Source organism: Somniosus microcephalus, chromosome 1 (assembly GCF_052327205.1).
Source record: "Somniosus microcephalus isolate GS21.2 chromosome 1, FLI_Smic_1.0, whole genome shotgun sequence".
Lineage (NCBI taxonomy): Eukaryota > Metazoa > Chordata > Chondrichthyes > Squaliformes > Somniosidae > Somniosus > Somniosus microcephalus.
Window position 1 is genome coordinate 120,252,037 of NC_140987.1, and position 23,384 is coordinate 120,275,420.

Genomic DNA, 23,384 nt, shown 5'->3' on the forward strand with positions numbered 1-23,384 from the left:
GGTTGGGGATTGCTACCGATGTGGCGGGACGAGCCATTATGCAAAGGACTGCAGGTTTGCAAAGACAAAGTGCCACAATTGTGGAAAAATAGGGCACTTAAAGAAAGTCTGTAAAAGGGCAGTGAGTGAGAGAAGCAGTGCTAAAGGGGCAAAGCATGCAAAAGGGGGGAGGGAGAAGTACACAAAGCAGGCAAATTACATACAAGAGGAGGAAGAGTCTAGTGAGGAGGTTTTCACTGTATACAGTATAGACACTTCAAGGCCCAACGTACCCCCTCTCACTCAGTATTTGATAGTGAACAGAGGTCAAGTAAAGTTTGAGATTGACACCGGATGTAGTGTAACCATAATGTCGCAGAAAGAGTACAACCAGTACAGATCAGACTTAACTCAGGAGAGCGTAAATATGTGATTTTGAGAGGCGGGGATATGAAACAGTTCAATATTAAAATCCGAGGCTGTCTGGCAAGATCAATAGGGTGTGGAGTAACTAACATAACTTGTGTATGTTGATCAATTAATAATCTGTAACTGATTACCACAAAATAAGTGTATTAAAAGACTGAATAATATTAAGACATGTTTTGTAGATGTAAAGTTAGCTTTTATTATGTTTATAATTTCATTTATAGTTTAGCTTTTAGATAAAACAAAAGTCAGTTGTGCTTGTTTTCATCTATGTGTTGATATGAACGATTGCCATTTTGGGGGTGAGTTTCCCCGGAGGTTCTCCCATTCTTCCTCCGTAAGTTCAACGGAAACCCTGATGCACTGTTTTTCCAGGGTTTCTGTGGTTCTTCCACCAAAGTTATGGTGAGTGTCTGCTGTTTGTGAAAAAACAGCATTGTGATGTTCAAATACTAGGGTAAAAAAATGCATGAAAATGATGTAAGATTGCATTACTTAAATTGTGTCTGATGTAGCTAAAACAGGGAAATTGAAACTTAAACAAGGATAAACAAAGGCTTTTCCTTACTCATGGTGTGGTGTAATCGAAGATCTCCATGTGAGTTGGCAGTGCAGCTGATATGTCACATGCTTCTTTATAATTCAGCCAGCAGTAAATTGCTGCAAATACTGCCAAGAAAGACTGTTTATGTGCTTCTCAATGTATACAAAGTAACGGTGACTTCTGGACAGGCAGCAGCTTGCTAACATTACACAATATTTTTTTTAAACCGGCAGATAGAAATGGATTTAATCTGTGATCCCAGTGAAGAAAGGATTTAGCTTCCAAAATATTTTTATGATATAGAAGTAGATAATTTATTTTCCGTAGCAGAAAAGGTAATGTTACCTGTGAACTGCAAGTCCATTGTTATCTTATGGTACTTAAAATATGATTTATTTAAACTTCCAATGTTTCAATCTCACTTGTTTCAGTTATATTTTATTTACTTCCTTCACCCACACCCAGTTTTCTCTGTTCCTGTCCTGACGGTACTGAATCTTGCGGAGGTTCCACACTGCCACTGGTTCCAGCAGCACCACAGTACCTCACCTGACTAGCTTTCATGGGTGTACCCAGGCAGCTCACAAACTATTCAACTGTGGAAAGCATCACAGCCAAGATTGATCCTATTCTCACCGGATGTCCGATTGTGTACTTTCCTGCGAGGCTCACCAGATAGCGGTGAGCTGTGGGAACTCTGGATGATTTTTTCCCCCCCTCTTTCCAGCCCAAAAACACGGAGACCAATTCTATTGCTCCTCATGGCACTTCAGCTGAGTCTAACTAAATCAGTACAGACCATAGATTGAACCTGGGCTCTACCTGGTCTGTATGACTCGCTTATTGAGACAGTGGAGATGTTGTTAAGTTAATTATATGCAAGAAAAAGACTTGCATTTATATAGCGCCTTTCACAACCACCGGACGTCTCAAAGCGTTTTACCGCCAATTAAGTACTTTTGAAGTGGAGTCACTGTTGTAATGTGGGAAACGTGGAAACCAATTTGCGCACAGCAAGCTCCCACAAACAGCAATGTGATAATGACCAGATAATCTGTTTTTGTGGGCTAAATATTGGCCAGGACACCGGGGGTAATGCCTCCTGCTCTTCTTCGAAATAGTGCCATGGGATCTTTTACGTCCACCTGAGACACCAGACAGCGCCTCGGTTTAAAGTCTCATCTGAAAGACAGCACCTCCAACCTAGCTTTATGTGCTCAAGTCCCTGGAGTGGGACTTGAACCCACAACCTTCTGACTCAGAGGCGAGTCTGCTACTCACTGAGCCACAGTTGACACTGACAGATTCATGTAGAAATCAGCTATCCCCTTTCTCCTGAACAAATGGGAACTTCAAAAAGAACAAAGCTTTTTGCTGGTTTCTCAGTGCATTAATGCACTGTGTATCAGATATGGGGAGATAAATTTGAATCGCAGGTTATACTGATTTACATGCTAAAATTCATCTCATGGGCAAGTTCTTTATCTCAGTCAGAGAATCTGTCACAGCACGGAACTATTTAGAGGCCAATTGTAACTACCCCAGTACCACCCTGACTTAGGTGAACTAACTCAGTGGAGACTAGGGATTAAACATGGCTTTGACAGTTTCCCTTCACAGATCAGGGTAACCTTTCCATCAAGTATGTTAGGAACTTATACTGGCTCCCAGCCCCCACTGAGATTTCTTTTTAAGTCCATTTTGCTTAACTAGAACTTTTATTTCATTTACAGTACATCAAAGTCGTGAATTTTGCAGTGGTGCTTTTTTTTTGTGAGGGCATGTTGTTTGTGTCTTCCCTTGTGAATACTTAGTGGAAGTAATCATCCAGAATATTTACTATTTCATGCTATTCCTCAGTTTCAAGCCTGTTTGTGTCTTTTAATGTCTAGCCTCTTTGATAGCCCTTTTGTTACTGTAATACAGGAAAGATAGGCAAAAAGGAAAAGGAGGTGGGGTAGAATTGCTGGTTAAAGAGGGGACTAACACAATTGTAAGGAAGGATATTAGCTCTGATGATGTGGAATCTGTATGGGTAGAACTGAGAAATAACAAGGGGCAGAAAACATTAGTGGGAGTGGTATATAGACCCTCAAACAGTAATGCGGAGGTTGGGGATGGCATTAAAAGGGAAATTAGAGAAGGTTGCAATAAGGGCACAGCAGTTATCATGGGTGACTTTAATCTACATATAGATGGGGCTAACCAAATTAGTAACAATACTGTGGAGGAGGAATTCCTGGAGTGTTTATGGGATGGTTTCCTGGACCAATATGTCGAGGAACCAACTAGAGATCAAGCCATCTTAGACTGGGTATTATGTAATGAGAAAGGATTAATTAGCAATCTTGTTGTGTGAGGCCCCTTGGGTCGGAGCGATCATAATATGATAGAATTCTTCATTAAGATGGAGAGCGAAGTAGTTGACTCAGAGACTAGGGTCCTGAATTTAAATAAAGGAAACTACAATGGTATGAAGCGCGAGTTGGGTAGGATTGATTGGGGAATGTCACTCAAAGGGTTGACGGTGGATAGGCAATGGCAAACATTCAAAGATCGCATGGATGAACTACAGAATTTGTTCATCCCTATTTGGCATAAAAACAAAAAAGATGACTCAACCGTGGCTAACAAGGGAAATTAGGGACAGCATAAGATCCAAGGAGAGGACATATAAATTGGCCAGAAAAAGCAGTAAATCTGAGGATTGGGAGCAGTTTAAGATTCAGCAAAGGAGGACAAAGGGATTAATTAAGAGGGGGAAAATAGAGTATGAGAGTAAGCTTTCAGGGAACATAAAAACTGACTGTAAAAGCTTCAATAGATATGTGAAGAGAAAAAGATTGATGAAGTCAAGCATAGGTCCCTTGCGGTCAGAATCAGGGGAATTTATAATGGGGAACAAAGAAATGGCAGACCAATTAAATACATACTTTGGTTCTGTCTTCACAAAGGAGGACACAAATAACCTCCCAGAGATGTCGAGGAACATAGGGTCCAATGAGAGGGAGGAACTAAATGAAATCAGTATTTGTAGGGAAATGGTGTTAGGGAAATTGACGGGATTGAAGGCCGATAAATCCCCAGGGCCTGATAATCTACATCCTAGGGTACTTAAGGAAGCAGTCCTAGAAATAGTAGATGCATTGCTGGTCATCTTCCAAAATTCGATAGACTCTGGAACAGTACCCATGGATTGGAGGGCAGCTAATGTTACCCCACTATTCAAAAAAGGTGGTAGAGAGAAAACGGGGAATTATAGACCGGTAAGCCTGACATCGGTAGTGGGGAAAATGCTAGAGTCCATTATAAAAGATGTACTAGCAGAGCACTTGGAAAACAGTGACAGGATCAGACAAAGTCAACATGGATTTACAAAAGGTAAATCGTGCTTGACTAATCTACTGGAATTTTTTGAGGATGTAACTGGTAAAATAGATAAGGGAGAACCAGTGGATGTGGTGTATTTGGACTTTCAGAAGGGTTTCGATAAGTTCCCACATAAGAGATTAGCGTCTAAAGTTAAGGCACATGGGATTGGGGGCAAGGTATTGACTTGGATAGAGAACTGGTTGGCAGACAGAAAGCAAAGAGTTGGAATAAACGGGTCTTTTTCCGAGTGGCAGGCAGGCCTCCGCAAGATCCTGCGAATCCATTGGCAGGATATGCGCACCAACGTCAGTGTTCTTGCTCAGGCCAACATCCCCAGCATCGAAGCTTTGACGATGCTCGATCAGCTCCGATGGACAGGTCACATTGTTCGCATGCCCGATACGAGACTCCCAAAACAAGCGCTCTACTCGGAGCTCCGGCATGGCAAGAGAGCCCCAGGTGGGCAGAGGAAACGCTTCAAGGACACCCTCAAAGCCTCCTTGAAAAAGTGTAACATCCCCACCGACACCTGGGAATCCCTGGCCCAAGACCGCACAAAGTGGAGGAGAAGCATCCAGGAAGGCGGCGAACACCTCGAGTCTTTTCGCCGGGAGCAAGCGGAAGCCAAGCGCAGGCAGCGCAAGGAGCGCACATCAACCCAAGCACCCCACCCACCCGCTGTCTGCCCCACCTGTGAAAGAGACTGTGGGTCCCGCATTGGACTTATCAGTCACCTGCGAACTCATTTTTAATGTGGAAGTCATCCTCGGCTCCGAGGGACTGCCTAAGAAGAAGATAAAGCAGCGTAATTAGCACATGAAACGATTAGGATTCAAGAATTTCTTCACCCTCCCTACCCTCCATCTACCTTGTTTCACAAATCAAGTCGTTAGCCATACACAGTAACAAAATACTGACCCTGGCAATAGCACAGCACTGTTGCCAGGATCTGAATGGAAGGCTCAAGAGCTACTGTTTACAGTTTGTTCAGTAGACTTTGTTTCTGTGATAACTTTTCTGTTTTATCTGTTTTCCCTCTGTGCTATTTTTATTATTTATGAAGTAAATGGTGCAATTTTAAATGGAGTGCAAGAACAGAGAGACCTGGGGGTACAGTATATGCATATAAATCTTTGAAGGTGGCAGGACAAGTTGAGAAGGCTGTTAAAATGCGCACGGGATTCTTGGCTTTATTAATAGAGGCATAGACTACAAAAGCAAGGACGTTATTGTTGTGTATGTACCTTTAAGAGAATAACTGGTCTCAGACTGCAGTACCGGCAGTGACCACCCCTGTATAAAAGGCGCTAGTGAGCCTCTGTTGTTTCAGTTTCACTATTGACTTCCATCAGTAAAGACTTGTTTTGTTCAACTCCTGCTGTCTGTGTTTCAATCATTCACGGACGTAATACTGGCGATGAGCAGATACGAACCTACCTACAGTCTGCACCACCTCCTGGGATCCATTCCTACAGCGAAGTGAGCAGAGGTCGAGGCCAGAAAGAAAAGAAAGTAAGAGGCAGTAGAAACGGGCGTCGACCGTGGGCATCCGCCCCTATGTTTGCGGAGTTGAAGATTGCTGGAGAAGCTGTCAGAAGCGGGGCCTGGTTCCTGTCGACGGTGCTTCAGCTAATCGGGCTGGTGGCAGGTAGTGCACTGATCCTTCCTGGGCTGCGGCGGTCGCGAACTCGAGCGGGTGGTTTGCAACGGGGCCGAGCAGCGTTGTCGGGAAGAGAGAGGGTGGAGCACACAGGGCGCGGCCGGTGCTACGAAGCCGGGCTGCGTATAGACCCGCGAAGAGGGAGGCAAGAGTCCCACAGGGTTGTTCCACGATGGGAAAATAATTTAAAAAAAAGAAATATTAAACGTGCAAGAAACCACGAGGAGCTGCAGGTTGCAACGGGAACCACGGAAAGCAGCGCTAACAACAGCGGGGAAGAAGGCAAAGCACGGGAGGCGCCATTTTGTGAAATCGGGGAAGAAGGCAAAGCGCGGGAGGCGCCATTTTAGATTTGCAAGATGCCGAAGACTGGCTGTATCACTGCTTTTGATAATACAATAGAGGACTGGACCACGTATGTGGAAAGAGTCGAGGTATATTTCGAGGCAAACGAAATAGCGGAGGAGAAAAAGGCATCGATATTGCTAAACTTAATGGGCGCTAGAACGTACGGCCTATTGCGGGACCTGATTACTCCAGCCAAACCGAAGGCGAAGAGTTTTAACGAAATTGTTGCTGTCCTACAGGAACACCTAAACCCTGCACCGCTGTTGATAGCACAAAGATTTAAATTCCATAGGAGAACTCAGCATAAAGATGAGAGCAATGCTGAGTACCTTACGGAACTACGCAAGCTATCAAAGCACTGCCAGTTTGGAGCAGGACTGGCAGATACCCTACGGGACAAATTTGTCTGTGGACTCCTGAATGAAGGAACACAGAAGAAGTTACTCTCAGAGAAAGAGCTGACGCTAGAGAAGGCTTTCAGCGTGGCAGTATCGTATGAAGCAGCAGCCAGGGGAGCTGCAGAAATTCAACAAAAACCACAAGAATACGGCACCCACGAAATGACATGGGGATTTGCAAAATGTTATCGCTGCGGCAGAACTAACCATGACCAGAAGGACTGCTGGTCCAAAGACAAAATATGCAGGCAATGCGGGAAGATGGGACACATTGCACGAGTTTGCAGGTCTGGGAAGAAGACCAGCGACAACAAAAAGGCTACCAAGGAACCGTACAAGAAAGTACAAAAGATGACGGACAGTAGTTCCGAAGACCAGATGAGCGATAGTGAATCCGGGAACAGGAGACTAAGCTGTCTCAAACTTCACAACGTAATCGCAAAAGAGGATCACCGAACCATTTGGGTCACCCTCACGATAGCAGGGTCCCAAGTTAAAATGGAACTGGATACAGGATCAACGCTAACCGTCATGAATCGACGAGACTACGAGCGGCTATTTTCACACATACCCTTGAGACACATATCCATCGTCTTGACGACGTATACGGGGCAAAAAGTATACCCCAGAGGAAAAATAAGGGTGCCTGTCGAATACAACGGCAAGAAAATACGGAAATTGTATCTCTACATACTGCCAAATGGTGGACCACCGTTATTGGGACGGGAATGGATCAGGAAGATAAACTTAGAATAGCACTCCATTCATGCAATGACGGTGGACGGTAAAAAAGATGAAGACGTCACTCCTGGACGATTGTCAACAATCTTAGCTAACGCCAAAGAGGTATTTCAACGAGAACTGGGCACGCTTAAAGGCGTAACCGCCTCGATAAAAATAGAAAAGAATGCAGTTCCCAAGTTTTTCAAAGCAAGACCGGTACCATATGCAATTCGCCCAGCCGTCGAGGCAGAGCTGGAGAATCTGGAGAAGGCAGGCGTGTTGTCTAAGGTCGACTGGAGCGAGTGGGCGACACCCATCGTTCCTGTCATGAAGAAAACGTTAAGCAATAAGTCCGGGGAGCCAAGAAAGATTCGCATCTGTGGGGATTTCAAGGTGACGGTGAACCCAGTCCTTCACACAGTACAATATCCTCTTCCAAGGATAGAAGACATCTTCGCCTCACTGTCTGGAGGGAAGCGTTTTACAAAAATTGACCTAGCACAAGCATATTTGCAGATGGAGGTTGAAGAGTCCTCTAGGAAGTATCTCACGATAAACACTCACAAAGGTCTTTACCAGTATCATTGATTGGTATTCGGAGTAGCATCGGCTCCGGCGATATGGCAAAGAGCGATGGAACAAGTCCTGCAAGGGATTCCGGGGACTCAGTGTTACTTGGACGACATCCTTGTGACAGGTGAAGATGACAGTGAACACCTTAACAACCTAGAACAGGTGCTCACTAGACTACGGGAACATGGGCTGCGAGCCAACCGCCCCAAGTGCGAATTTTTTAAGAAACAGATATCGTATTGTGGCCACGTGATTGATGAAGAGGGGTTATTGTAGTGTATGTAACTGTTCTACCTTTAAGAGAACTATTGTATGTAACTGTCCACCTTTAAGAGAACTATTTTAGGTGTGGCACTACTTTATCCTGGCTGCTGTATACTGTAATACCGACGGTGACCACACCGGTATATAAGTGCTGTGGCAGAATTTATTGGGCAGATTCGCCCTGGCCTTCGAATAGTAAAGTCCTGTTTAAGTTACTCTTGTAGTCTGTGTATTACTTCGCTATACAACCCACAGACTTTACAGTGGCGACGAGTTCGATCTTACCCTGCGGCAACAATACTTCTGAAGAAGTAAACGAGCGTCGAGAAGCGGCACCCGCCCTCGTCGTTTTGCTGAGAGAAAACTCGAGTCTGCAGACCAAGAAAGGAGGAAGATTTCAAACACGAAGTCTTCCATCAGCAACAGGCATGGATTGTCCCTTCTGCTACGGTGGTGAGTGAGCCGATCAACACGAGAAGCAAGTCGGCCACGGTGACTGTGAGTAAAGGGAAAATAGAAACAAATAAACGGAGGATAAGGGCGGTGCACTCGACCACGGTCGAGGGGGAAAGGAGCCGGACAGAAGTCGGGCCCAGAGGCGCTGAGACTGGGGCAGCGTGGAGCAGAAGCCGTGGTACAAGCGGGCTGGGGAGCGTCGTGAGACGACTAGACCGCGACACCGAAAAAGGCCAGACAAATACCGCGACCACGAGGCGCTGCGACCGGGATCGTAAGGCGCGGGAAGATATAAACATAAATAAGCCACGGAGAACTCAGCCACAGCCGGGGAGGAAAGCACTGGACTGCGAGAAGCTGGGAGGCGCGATTGGGGTGAAAAAGGCCAGACAGTGACTGAGGCCACGAAGCGCTGCGACCGGATCGTAAGGCGTGGGAAGAGATAAAAATAAATAAACCGCGGAGAACGCAGCTGCAGCCGGGGAGGAAGCACCGGACTGCGAAAGGCTGGGAGGAGCGATTGGGTGAAAAAGGTCGGACAGTGACCGAGGCCACGAAGCGCTGCGACCCGGATCGTAAGGCGCGGGAAGAGATAAAATAAGTAAATCGCGGAGAACTCAGCCGCAGCCGGGGAGGGAAGCACCGGACTGCGAGAGGGCTGTGAGGCGCGATTGAGAGCCGCGCGAGCGGGAGAGACAGAGCCCGAGCGAGAGCCGCGCGAACGGGAGAGACAGAGCCCGAGAGAGAGCGAGCGAGAGCGGGAGAGACAGAGCCCGAGGAAGACTGAGCGAGATCCAGCCAGCGGCTGAGACCGTTCACCGTCAACGGGTTGTACCCAGAGCCGGTTGCCCGGCCAAGAGAAGGGAACGCGCTGAAGCCGAAGCGCAGGCTGCGAACCCCGAAAGCCAGCGGCCGTCGCCCGAGGGAAAAGCTTACCCCTCCCGCCAGGGGAAGAAAAGCGGGAACCGCCATCTTGAAAGTGGGCGGGGAAAGAAGATAAGCGCGGGGAAACCGCCATCTTGGAAAAAAAAAGAGTTAAAGAAATATTTCGTTGTTGTTTATCAGGGAGGTGAAGATGCCTAAGCGTGGTAACATCAACGATTTCGATTCCGAGGTAGAAGATTGGGCCACGTATGTAGAATGCATTGAGATATATTGTGAGGCCAATAAAATAGAGGATGATGATAAAGCTATAACCTTGCTAAACTCGATGGGGGCAAAGACATACGGGCTATTGAAGCATCTTCTAGCACCAGTTAAACCGGCGGATCAAACCTTCGATAATATTGTTGCTGTTCTGAAGGATCACTTGAACCCCACACCGCTGATGTTGGCGGAACGATTCAAATTTTATGCGAGAACGCAACGGAAAGAGGAAAGCAACGCGGAATACTTGGTCGAACTGCGTAGGCTAGCGAAATACTGCCAGTTTGGAGGAAATCTGACAGAGGCATTGCGAGACAAGTTCGTGTGCGGGTTGTCGAAGGAAGGAACGCAAAAGCGACTGCTCGAAGAGAACGACCTTACACTGGATAGGGCTGTCCTTATTGCAGCATCACACGAAGCCGCAGCGAAAGGAACTGCAGAAATGCAGCTGAAGGCAGCGGTCCTCAGTGTGGATCAAATTACTTCGGGTGCAACGAAATGTTATCGTTGTGGGAAGACAACACACGACCAGAACCAATGCTGGTTTAAAAACCAGGACTGTAGGAAATGTGGCAAACTGGGTCACATAGCCAAAGTATGCCAGTCAGGGAAGAAGACCAACAACCAAAAAAAAAAGCCATCACAGGAAAAGTACAACAAAGTACACAAGGTGGTTGAGAAGAGTTCAGATGAACAGAATTCGGATTCAGACCCAAGCGGCCAGGAGCTGGGTAGTCTGAGAATTCATAATGTGAGTAAGGAAGCTGACCTACAAACTATCTGGGTCATGCTAAAAATAGCCGGAGTCCAAGTGAGAATGGAATTGGACACTGGATCAGCCCTATCAGTCATAAATCGAAGGGATTACAACCGGCTATTCTCACATATATCCTTGAGAGATACCAAGTTCTTATTGCAGACATACACGGGGCATAAAGTATACCCCATGGGAAAGATAAGAGTCAAGGTGAGAGACAGGGGCAAAGAACACCCCGGAATGGACTTATACGTACTACCTGAGGGAGGACCACCACTTCTAGGACGGGAGTGGATCAAGAAAATAGACATGGAATGGCACTACCTCAAAGCAATAACGAGTGAGGACTCGGGGCAGACAATCAGCTCAGACTCTGAAACGGATGACGATAAGACCAGCCCAAGCATGAAAGACAAGTCTAAAATGAACTTGCTGACTAAGGTTGGTAGAACGAATGTGGGCATAAAGGCTTATGCTCCAGAGGAGAACAAAGCTTCAGAACAGAATTCCTCTGAACAACATAGCTTGACAGAGAATTCTGAGTCTGTTCAAGTTACAGACATATATATTACTGAGGAACATCGAGCTCGAACGCAAACTTATTTCAGATTACGACAGCAATTAGAACAATTGAATTGCCGTCTTGAGCAAGAGATGAAAGCAATGAAAAAGTTCTATGATACCGAATGGGAGAATCTGGAAAGACAACAGAAGCAGCTGGGGAAGAAAAGGGAGCAGGAGCACACAAACCGTCTGCACGAGGAGGCCAAACGAATCAAAGCTGATTCGGCTTCTGAAGGGGCGTGCTCCAATCCGGTGGAACAAGATGTGCCGCAACTGAAGGCGCTGGTTAGCAGGTTGCAGGCAGGAAAAGCTGAGTTGGTCGACATGACTTCCGAGCTCCTACTGAAGTTGGGTGCAGCATCACCGGACGATTCATTTGTGGAAATTCGAATGATGGCGAAGTAGAAGCAGCAAAGGAGCCCCAGGACAAGGTTCTAAACAGCCCTGCAGCTAATGGAAAAGGGATGAGGACAGAAGAGTTAACAGTCAGCCAACTCCTCCAGGGCAAGGTTATAAACAGCCCTGTAGTTAATGGAAAAGGGATGATGGCAGAAGAGTTAACAGTCAGCCAACTCATTCATATGCTGAGGGATAAAACTCTAAAATGGGAAAAACTTAAATACGAGCCTCAATCTTCAAAGGGAAGGGAGCTCTCAAAAGTCATTGGAAGAGCTGAGGTGGCAACCCAGACTGAGAAGTCTGCAGCAGAACAGCCCTTGGATGCCAAAAGTACGCTGACGCACGGCAATGTAGAACAACAGAATACTGAAACAGCTACTTCAGTAGAGGGATTGAATAGTCCGATCAATCAATCTCCGAATGAAGTTGAAGTATTGAACTCACAAATGAGGTCATTAGTAAAAGACTTGCAGGAAGCCCAGAAAAAGCGGGATGAATCTGAACGCATGATGAAGTCTCTTCAGGACAGATGTCGGGATTTGGAACAAAGGTCGGCTAACGTCCAGCTGGGTAAGGAGGAAATAGAAGACCCTCTCGCTGGCCTAGCTCAGGACGACACCGAATATTACCATGATCTGTTGAGTGACACTGAATATTACGAGGACCTGGTCTGCCCAGCTTGTGCTGAGAACTCCCAAAGTGCCGAAATCAGGATGAATCACTTAAAGTCTAAGGAACATAGGGAGATGGTGGCGTTACAGCTGGCAGCTGACAATGGAGCCCCGAGAGTCTCCAAGAAGCAAAAAAGGAAAAGACGAAGCAGAAGATGATAACCATCTGAACCATTATTACCTCTACCCGATCACACACGTGGTCCCCCGAACGGAGCCAACTCAGTTGGAAAGTAGGAAAATTTTCCAAGGCAATCCAACTGTTTTTTGTTTGTTTTAAAAAGTCAGCAATGCTGGTTCAGAAGTGATGGAAGTAAAGCTGTTAAGTCTAGGGAAGGACTATGGGATGAGTCCCTCTAGCAAGGTGACCCGACTACACCACGGAGGCGTAGTCCGGACCGAGTCAAGAAGATCAGAGACTGAATCTGTGAACTGTTTCCGCAGAGACTACCTCTGTGAACTGTTGTAACATGAAGTTGGATATGTTATGATGTTAGGTTAATGGGGAATAAGTATGTTGTAAGCTAAAAAGGGAGGATTGTAGTGTATGTAACTGTTCTACCTTTAAGAGAACTATTGTATGTAACCGTCCACCTTTAAGAGAACTATTTTAGGTGTGGCACTACTTTATCCTGGCTGCTGTATACTGTAATACCGACGGTGACCACACCGGTATATAAGTGCTGTGGCAGAATTTATTGGGCAGATTCGTCCTGACCTTCGAATAGTAAAGTCCTGTTTAAGTTACTCTTGTAGTCTGTGTATTACTTCGCTGTACAACCCACAGACTTTACAACATAAGTCCCGTGACAAAATTGAAGCGGTTGTTAAGGCCCCAGCGCCTGAAAATGTGTCGCAACTGAGGTCATTCCTCGGATTGGTGAATTACTACCATAAGTTTTTGCCGAATTTGTCGACAATTCTGCACCCACTGAACGCCCTGCTACGAACGGGGGTAGCAGGGAAATGGAGCGATGATTATAAGCGGGCCTTTCAGAAGAGTAAGGACTTAATCACTTCAAGGGAAGTGTTGGCTCACTACAACCCAGCACTGCCGATCAGACTGGCGTGTGATGCGTCTCCCTACGGCATTGGGGCGGTACTGTCACATAAATTCCTTGATGGTTTAGAGAGGCCGATAGCTTTTGCGTCACGCTCGTTAACTTCTGCCGAGCGTAACTACGCCCAGATTGACAGAGAGGCCCTCAGCCTAGTGTGGGGGGTGAAGAAGTTCAATCACTACCTGCACGGTCAAAAATTTACTCTACTAACCGATCATCAACCTCTTGTCTCCATTTTCAACCCTCAGAAGGGCGTACCGATAATGACAGCACAACGGCTGCAGAGGTGGTCCCTTTTCCTAGGAGCACACCAACATGACATCGAGTACAAAGGAACTAAACAGCATGGAAATGCTGATGGATTGTCACGCCTACCGTTGCCGACGGTGGAAGAAGACGACCTTGCAGTGGATCCAATGGAGTTATTCCACTCGACCATAGTCAAATGTCTCCCTGTGACGAATGCAAACATAGAAAAGGAAACACGGAATGACCCGACACTATCATGGGTCTATGATTTAACGGTGAAGGGATGGCCAGCACATGGCGAACCACTGCTGCCAGCATTCTCGCCGAGAAGAGAACAGCTGTCAGTGTGCAGAGGAACCTTGATGTGTGGATCCAGAGTAGTAATTCCACCTAAGTTGATGGATAGAGTGCTCAATGAGCTTCATGAGGGTCATCTGGGTCGGGTAAAAATGAAGAACTTAGCCAGAGCGTTTGTGTGGTGGCCGGGAATCGATAGAGAAATCGAAGAGATGACCAAGAGCTGTGCAGGATGCCAGAAGGTCCAAAATGCCCCGCCACAAGCTCCTCTGCATCCATGGGAGTGGCCCTCATCTCCATGGCAAAGGGTGCACATTGATTTTGCTGGTCCCTTCATGGACTCGATGTTTTTAATTGCGCTGGATGCATGTTTTTAATTGCGGTGGATGCACAAAGTGGCCAGAGGTAATAAAAATGTCCTCAACCACCACGGAAAAAACTATCACAGTTTTACAAACCATATTCGCCAGGAATGGGCTGCCTGAACAGATTTGCTCTGACAATGGACCACAGTTTGTGTCTGAAGAGTTCCGGAGGTTCTTAAAGAACAATGGTGTTAAGCATTACACATCTGCCCCATATCATCCAGCCACGAATGGATTGGCCGAGAGGTTTGTCCAAACATTCAAGAAGGCTATCAAGGCAATGTGTAATGAAGATATACCCCTACAACACAAGGTGGACAACTTCTTGTTTGCCTACCGGAATGCGACACATGCGGTTACCAACCAAACTCCAGCCATGATGTTCTTCAATCGAAGACTACGATGCCGCTTGGATTTGGTTAAGCCAAACGTCCGACAAGATGTGGAGAACAGGCAGTTTCAGAATATGAATGAAAGGCCGACCAGGAGTTTTAAGATAGGTCAACCAGTTTTGGCCCGGGACTACCGCACTGAGAAATGGCAGCCAGGAACGATTTGTACACGGCAAGGACCTCTCATGTATACCGTGGACGTTGGAGAGAGCATTGTAAGATGCTATGCTGACCAGATTCTACAGAGTCACTGGAAAACGTCAACTCCACACCACGATCTGATACACCTGGTAATGAAATCGACGTACCAATTGCAGCTACCGCAGAACCGGTAATATTGGAAGATGAACCAAACAACGACATTGATCCCAACTCAATATTGCCAGAAGAACCTGATACCCCAAAGAGGTGTTATCCAGACAGAATCAGGAAGCCTCCTCAAAGACTGAACTTATAATTGCTTAAACTTAACCAATGTATCTAGCAACCGTAATTGTGATTGTAATTAGTTATCATTTAGTTGTTAAATGAATGTTATGTACTGTTTATCTAAAAGGGGAGGAATTGTTGTGTATGTACCTTTCAGAGAATAACTGGTCTCAGACTGCAGTACCGGCAGTGACCACCCCTGTATAAAAGGCGCTAGTGAGCCTCTGTTGTTTCAGTTTCACTATTGACTTCCATCAGTAAAGACTTGTTTTGTTCAACTCCTGCTGTCCGTGTTTCAATCATTCACGGACGTAATAGTTATGCTAAACCTTTATAAAACACTGGTTAGACCTCAACTGGAGTGTTGTGTTCAATTCTGGACACCACATTTTAGGAAGGATGTCAGGGCCTTAGAGAGGGCGCAGAAGAGATTTACTAGAATAGTTCCAGGGATGAAGGACTTCAGTTACGTGGAGAGATTGGAGAAGCTGGGATGTTCTCCTTAGAGCAGAGAAGGTTGAGAGGAGAGTTGAAAGAGGTGTTCAAAATTATGTCCGGTAACCAGAGGACACAGATTTAAGGTGATTGGCAAAAGAACCAAAGGCGATGAGGGGAAATAAAAATAATGCAGCGAATTGTTATGATCTGGAATGCACTGCCTGAAAGGGTGGTGGAAGCAGATTCAATAGTAAATTTCAAAAGGCAAATTGGATAAATACTTGAAGGGAAAAAAATTACAGGGCTATAGCAAAATTGCAGGGGAGTCGGACTAACTGGATAGCTCTAACAAAGACCTGGCAAAGGCACGATGGGCCGAATGGCTTTCTAAATTACAACAGTGACTACACTTCAAAAAGTACTTAATTGGCTGTAAAGGAATTTGGGACGTCCAGTGGTCGTGAAAGGTGCAATATAAATGAAATTCTCTCTTTCTACGCTGTATCATTCTACATGTAAACAACCCTGTATTCTTAAGGCATTCATATTACTGTCATAATTGCTGACATGCAGGTCTTGTACAATCATCTAATGTTCCCTGTAAAAAAAATTTGGGTGCGCGGGCCCATTAACTGGCTGCGTTGCATATTCACTTTTTCACACATACAATGGCTTTACAATGTAAATAACAGCGCAAGTGCAGCCGCGCAGCTTAACAGGAACATTGCAATCAACCACAACCCCCAATGTAAATTGCCTGATTTACCTGCTTCTGTCAGAGGCAGAGCCTAGAGAGAATAGAATATGTGATCAATGTCTGGCCGGCGAGGTTGAGACAGAGATGCATTTCCTCCTAAAATGCGAAAAATTCAACACATCAAGAAACATATTATTTGACAAGCTCAGCCAAACAACCCCAGATTTCAAGGAATTGGATGACCTGTCAAAATTAAGATTAGTCCTGGGAGAAGGAGACAGACCATACCTTGGTGCCAAATATGTAACAACATGTCACAACCTGAGGACTGTTTAAAATTAATACTGAATGTACCCAATGATGTACAAAGACTGTTTAAATTAATATTGTTTAAAGTAATATTGTATGTACCCAACGAAGGTCAAAATTGTTTGACACCTACAGAATGTTGGAAAACAGTACTTTTTGTTATGTAAGCTTTGGCAATATGGTTCCCTGTAAACTTTCATGCCAATAAAGCATTTGAATTGAATTGAAATTGATTGACTTTCCTGTGTCTGCAGATCAGCCATTGAGCCTCCCTACATAACAACAGTACAATAACTGCATTTCAAAAGTAATTCATTGTTTGTGAAGTGTTTTGATATATTGCGAGGATGTGATAAGGCACTATTATAAACACAAGTTCTTTCTTTCTTTCCTTCTTCCATGGATCCAATTGGCTTGCAGGAAACAGGAACAATGCAGGGTGTTCCTTCAGCCAGCACACACCCAAGACCCGCCTGCACCGAGCTATCCCTTTATCGTCCACATTCTTTCAGACCTGCTGTGTTAATCATTGAAATTGACAGTTACATTTTAAAACCATGTAAGTGACTAACAGTAATGCCAACCCCACCATCTCATAAATCATTAAACAAACTCTTAAAAATCATGAGATTTGGTAAGAAATTATGAGTTGCTATTTTTTTCCAAACATAAACCAATATAGATTGACAGTTCGTTTATAAACCTCATTAGTGGCTTTATTTAATCTCTAACGGGTCACACAGCTCTTTACAAAAACTATATTACTGCATCTAAAATGCTTTACAAAAAACTTTTTAAAAATCCTACCCGTTACCACCATGCATCTCAGTTTAAGGTTACGATGACTAATATAAATTAGTTATACAATTACGCATTTATATTTATGGCTTGGGCCACCTGCCAGCAGGAAGAGGCGAGCATTCTGCCCACTGCCCGCCTGTTTGATGCCTGATGTTAAAATCAAGCCTCAATTCTCCTGTGAACCAAAACCAAAACCTATACATGCTGTGTCTGAGATAACAATACATTTTATCGTTGTTTTTGGCCACCACCATAAACTCTGCTCCTTGTCACTGCCACTCATTCAGGCTGAACCAGACAGTGTGAGACCTTAGCAAAACACTGCGGATGCTGGAAATCCAAAATAACAACAGAAAATGCTGGAAAAACTCAGCAGGCCAGGCAACATCCATGGAGAGAGAAATAGAGTCAACGTTTCGGGTCGAAACATTGTAGAAGGGTTTCAACCCGAAACGTTGACTCTATTTCTCGCTCCACAGATGTTGCCTGGCCTGCTGAGTTTTTCCAGCATTTTCTGTTGTTAGTGCAAGACCTTGACCTCTGTTCGATCCAGAGCTGAGCTCCAAACACCACATCCTACCCCATCACCACAAATTCTTGTTTCCATCTCTGCAACACAGCCTGTTTCTGCTCCTACCTCAACTCCTGCACTGCTGAAACCCTTTATCCATGTTTTTATCACTGACAGAATATTTTTCTCCAATGCCCTCTTTCTGGCTCTGACTCTCCAACCTCCATAATTTTTGACTTGTTCAAAACTTGGCCATTCTTAGTCTTTTCTGTCCTGGTCACCCATTACCCCCGTTTTCAGAACCTAACTGTGGCTGCGTGTCCCCCAACACTTTTTAAATCTAAAATCTTTGTCGGTATCTTCAAATCCCTTCACAACCTCAACCCAACTTTTTGCAACCTCTTCCAGTTTTATACCTCCTCCTGCATCTTTTAGCCTTTTGACTGGGCTTTTGTGCGTTCCCAGTGCCGTTGCCTCACTATTGGTGGCAGAACCTTTAGCCGCCTCGTCTCTTTCTCTGGAACGCCCTCTCTAAACCCCTCCACCTCTCGCTTCTCTCCCCAACCTTGAAAAACCAGCTCAATACACGATGTACAATTTTAGTCAAAATAAAGTGAAGGAAATTTAAGAAAATGAATGTCTGATGTCTTTGAACTGAGAGATTCCACATTAGAATTTTTCAATACAACATTTCTTATATACTGTGGCCTTTGGGCAGGATTTAGTATTCATATTTCCTACATCTACCTTCATAAACTGTTTCCCCTTTTTGCTACAACTCCCTTCATGGCTTAGTTGCTGGATTTCACACATGGATCAAAGGGAGCCTTCTGTTACACACCTCGAAGTTTTGAACCATAAAGAACTATTTTGACACCCATCTTATATGCCACATACATAACCCGCATTGAAAATTTGCTATCAAGAAAGATCAAAACTTCTCTTGCCCCCTTTTTAGTGCAGTCCCGAATATCTCTATCTAAGCTAAACTTGGTACCCACCAGGTCCCATAAGTGCTGACCTTAATAAATAATTTGTAGAGATGCCCCTTCTAACTTTTGTTCCAAACTTTCAAGATCCCCTTGTCCTCACCTTTCACCCCACCAGCCTCCACATTCAACGGATCATCCTCCGCCATTTCCGCCACCTCCAAAGTGACCCCACCACCAAATGCATCTCCCCTCCCCTTTCAGCATTCCGTAGGGACCGCTCCCTCCAAGACACCCTAGTCCACTCCTCTATCACCCCCAGCACCCCTTCCCCTTCGCCTGGCACCTTCCCGTGCAAGCGCAGGAGATGTAACACCTGCCCTTATACCTCCCCCCTTCCCACTGTCCAGGGCCCCAAACACCCCTTCCAGGTGAAACAGCGATTTACTTGTACTTCTTGCAATCTAGTATACTGTATTCGCTGCTCACAATGCGGTCTCCTCTACAATGGGGAGACCAAATGCAGATTAGGTGACCGCTTTGCGGAACACCTCTGTTCAGTCCTTAAGGGTGACCCCCGAGCTTCCGGTCGCCTGTCATTTTAATTCACTGCCCCATTCCCACTCAGACCTCACGCTCTTGCATTGTTCCACGGAAGCTCATCCGATTAGGCACTTTACAGCCTTCCGGACTCAATATCAAGTTCAACAATTTCAGATCATAACCTCGGCCCCTATTACATTTTTATTTATATTTTTTATCCACACCTTTGTTTTGGCCCTTTCCCCCCCCTTTTTTTCCTCTCCCACATGGCAGCTGTCTCCCATTCTGCCAGCGCATTTCACACCTAACCTAGAGCCGTCTTTTGTCTCTTTACTAGTCCTATCACCATCTCGTCTCGTTTTGAATACCTCTTAATGTCTCTTCACTTCTGTTCTCTCCCAGCCTCTATACTGGCCTTTTAATCTATTTCATTTCCTGTGCTGCTTCAGTCTTGACAAAGGGTTTACCCGAAACGTTGACTCTATTTTCTCTCCACGGATGTTGCCTGACCTGCTGAGTTTTTCCAGCATTTTCTGTTGTCATTTCAAGATCCCTTGTTGCACCATGAAAATCCATAAAACTGCACTTGGGGTCATTCACCGTCCTATCCCACTGGTTAGCCCATTGTTCAAGTTGAGCAAGTAGAGCACAGTAGAGTTGCAGGAAAATCAAAATAACTGTGAAAAGGAGGGCAGAGTCTTTCAGAAATGCAACACATTCCAAAACATCCCTTCCAATGTCATCTAACATATCATTGATGAAGATTGTAGGCAGGCAGTTCATTGAGTTTTCCAGTTACTCTTGGAACAGCAGTATACCTCGTGATAAAAGTCAAGATTTAATCATATAGTCCAATAGCTTAGTTTCATCAGACCTGGGCTAGATCAAATGCTGAACAAAAAAAAAATTGATGGAAGCAATGCAAGTGAGTTTTCCCAAATCCTTGTAACATTTCACAATTTTGGATAAAGCCACTAGCAGCCCTATATATTCATCACAAAGCAAAATCCTGCCTGTCTTTTTTGATTATTCCACAGCAGTCCAAATGTATGTGCTGCAAAGTCCTGAAGATCCATAAGATTTCTGCTTTCAATCTCCAATTGATTTTAGGAACTAGGCTGTTAATTGCTAACCCATTGTTTAAAAAAAAAGCTGGAATAATTTGTATCAAAGCTACGTATATGACTTTCTGCATTTGGAATTTAAAAAAAGTCAGCAGTAAACAGTCGATCTCACTGGGGAAAGATAACATTCATAACTCGCTCCTGGGATAAATATCGATGAAAGCAATGTAAGTGAGTTCCGTGCATCGCTCCAGAGATGTGTGTGTGTCAGTGTCCAGGTAACTATACCCCTTTTGGAATTGGAACAGCTGGGGAATTTAAATTCAGTTAATTAAATAAATCTGGACTAAAAAGCTAGTATCAGTAATGGCAACCATGAAATTATTGGATTGTCGTAAAAATGCATCTGGTTCACTAATGTCCTTTAGGGAAGGAAATCTGCTGGTCTGGCTTATATGTGACTCCAGTCCCACAGCAATGTGGTTGACTCTTAACTGCCCTCTGAAATGGCCTAGCAAACCACTACAAAGAAGTATACTAAGAATAAAACCAGATAGACCACCCATCATTGGCATAGACACCGGACATGACACAGGCACACCCAGCGCAGTTGACCCTGCAAAGTTCTCCTCACTAAATTCTGGGAGAGCTGTCCCACAGACTAGTCAAGCAACAGTCTGCCATAGTCATACTCACAGAATCATACCTTTCAGCCAATGGCCCAGACTTCTCCATCACCATCCCTGGGTGTGTCCTGTCCCACAGGCAGGACGGACCCACCAGAGGTGGCGGCACAGTGGTACACAGTCTGGAGGGAGTAGCCTTGGGAGACCTCAACATTGACTCTGGAACCCATGAAGTCACATGGCATCAGGTCAAGCATGGGCAAGGAAACCTCCTGCTGATTACCACCTACCGCCCTCGCTCAGGTGATGAATTAGTACTCCATGTTGAACACCACTTGGAAGAAGCACTGAGAGTAGCAAGGCCACAGAATGTACTCTGGGTGGGGGACTTCAATGTTGAATCCTCATGCCTCTCCATATCCCTCTTCACCTTCAAGACCTTCCTTAAAACTCACCGCTTCGACTAAGCTGTTGGTCGTCTCTCCTAATGCATCCTTCAATGACTTGGTGTTCATTTTTATCTGACTACAACTTTGTGAAGTGCCTTGAGGTGTTTTTCTATGTTATAAGTGCTATATAAACGCAAGTTGTTGTGTGCTAGCAGCTTGCAACATAAAGCAGAATGGCTAACCCAGCAAAGGCAGTTGTTTATAATGGTGGGGCTGTGGTTAGGATTGCCAACTCTGGTTGGAGGTATTCCTTGAGGCTTGATCATGTGACATCTGCAAATGTTATTGCATTTACCTTATAAAGGTAGGGGCCTCTGTAGTTGAGTAGCTTTGCTTGTGATTTTGCAGCAGCAGCTGTTATGCGAGAAGTTCCGGGACCCAGGAGGCCACATGAGCATGCAGAGGGGAAATGATTCATAGAGGGGAAACCAGAGGTGTAAGAAACTTTGATTTCACCAGTAACTAAATACACTGAATTTGCAGAGATAACTAATAGTAACTGGTAATACTCAGATTTCCCTCATAACCAACGGTAATACAATAACTCACTGATAGTCTATATATAACTGGAAGTAATGCATGTAACGCCCCAATATCCTACATGTAACTAGTAATAATCCTATGACCTGCTGAAAATCACCATTAACTACAGCCAGAAATCCCTCTGCACTGCACAAGGTGCTGTCAGGCTCCCCAGTCGATGCCACTTTTAATTGGCTTGATATCTCTCCCTCTCCTTGGACTCTGGTTCTGTGTAAGGGTGAAAACTCTGAACTGGGAACCTCAGACAGAGCTGATTTGTACTTGGATCAAAACTGGCCTGCACGGACCAACCTGAACCAAACCAGGAAATTGCACAAAGGGCAGCGGGCTCAGTATTTGGGGCACTTCTCAGGACACATTGTCCTAAAACTCCAGTCAGCACCAACATTTCGAAATCACTCCGAGACCAAACTCAATAAAAGAGGGTTTTCATAGAAATAGAAATTACAGCACAGGAGGAGGCTATTAAGCCCCTAGAGCCCACTCCAGTAACCCCATTCCCCCAGACCATTTATATTCCTCTTTTTCATAGACTTAGCCCATTCCCTTTTAAATGATATTCTAGTCTATGTCTCAATAGCAACTTGTGATGAAGCACCCCATGGTCTAATAGCTCCTTTGGAAGAATAAAACCTTCCTTCTTCTTTGGTTCTTCCAGTAAGAATTCTCAGTTTTTGTCCCCACCAATGGAAACAATCTTTCACTATTTACCGACAGTAAAGATCCCAGGTTTCACTCACCCCTTTACTGGCTGCTCCCCGTCAGCATGTTGCTGCCACCACCATCTCTGTAGGAAATGCTGGGCCCATTTCCTTCTCTTTCCCCAACCCGAGCTTCTATCTTCTGACCCATCTGCCACTTCGCGACCCCCGGTCCACTGTCACTCTGTCCCCCCGACCCGAATTGGTCTCCCACTCTCTTCTCTTCCCCCCACCCCCGTTTCCAGTCCCCCAGGGGGCTGGCTGTCTGTAGCAGCAGTGTCATCACCGAGGCAGAAGCCTCTCTGCGACGACAGCTGGTTATGTTACGGAGCGCAGGGATGTCTGATGCGGTGAGAAATTTAAAGAGTAAAGTTCTCTCGGGCTGTAAGCAGCAGTGCCCTGGAGATTCATGAGTCATTCTGGGAAGGTTGGCAACCCGAGCTGTGGTTCTGGTAATGTCTGGGGAAAAAATGTCATCGTGATATTTAGTGCCGCCTGATTTACAATACCACACCACTGCTGCAGTTGTGGTTGCCACTGGTGGCAATGCAGTAATCTGCATGGTGATATTGCCACCAATGCATATGCAGTTCAAAGATGCTAGTAAAAAGCAAAAAACTGCAAATGCTGGAACTCAAACAGAAATGCTGGAAGCATTCAGCAGAACAGTTAGCATTAGTATCTGTGGAAAGAACAG

The 23,384-nt window shown here is 45.2% G+C and overlaps 1 long non-coding RNA gene across 1 annotated transcript; it reads right to left on the minus strand.

Moving 5' to 3' along the window:
• Window positions 1-603: 603 nt before the first annotated feature.
• LOC147124329 (uncharacterized) lies at window positions 604-22,853 on the minus strand. Its single transcript, XR_015078027.1, has 3 exons — window positions 22,727-22,853; window positions 16,281-16,367; window positions 604-824 (listed from the first exon to the last, which is right to left on the minus strand). It is a non-coding gene; the product is annotated as an uncharacterized LOC147124329 (long non-coding RNA).
• Between the last annotated feature and the right edge of the window lie 531 nt (window positions 22,854-23,384).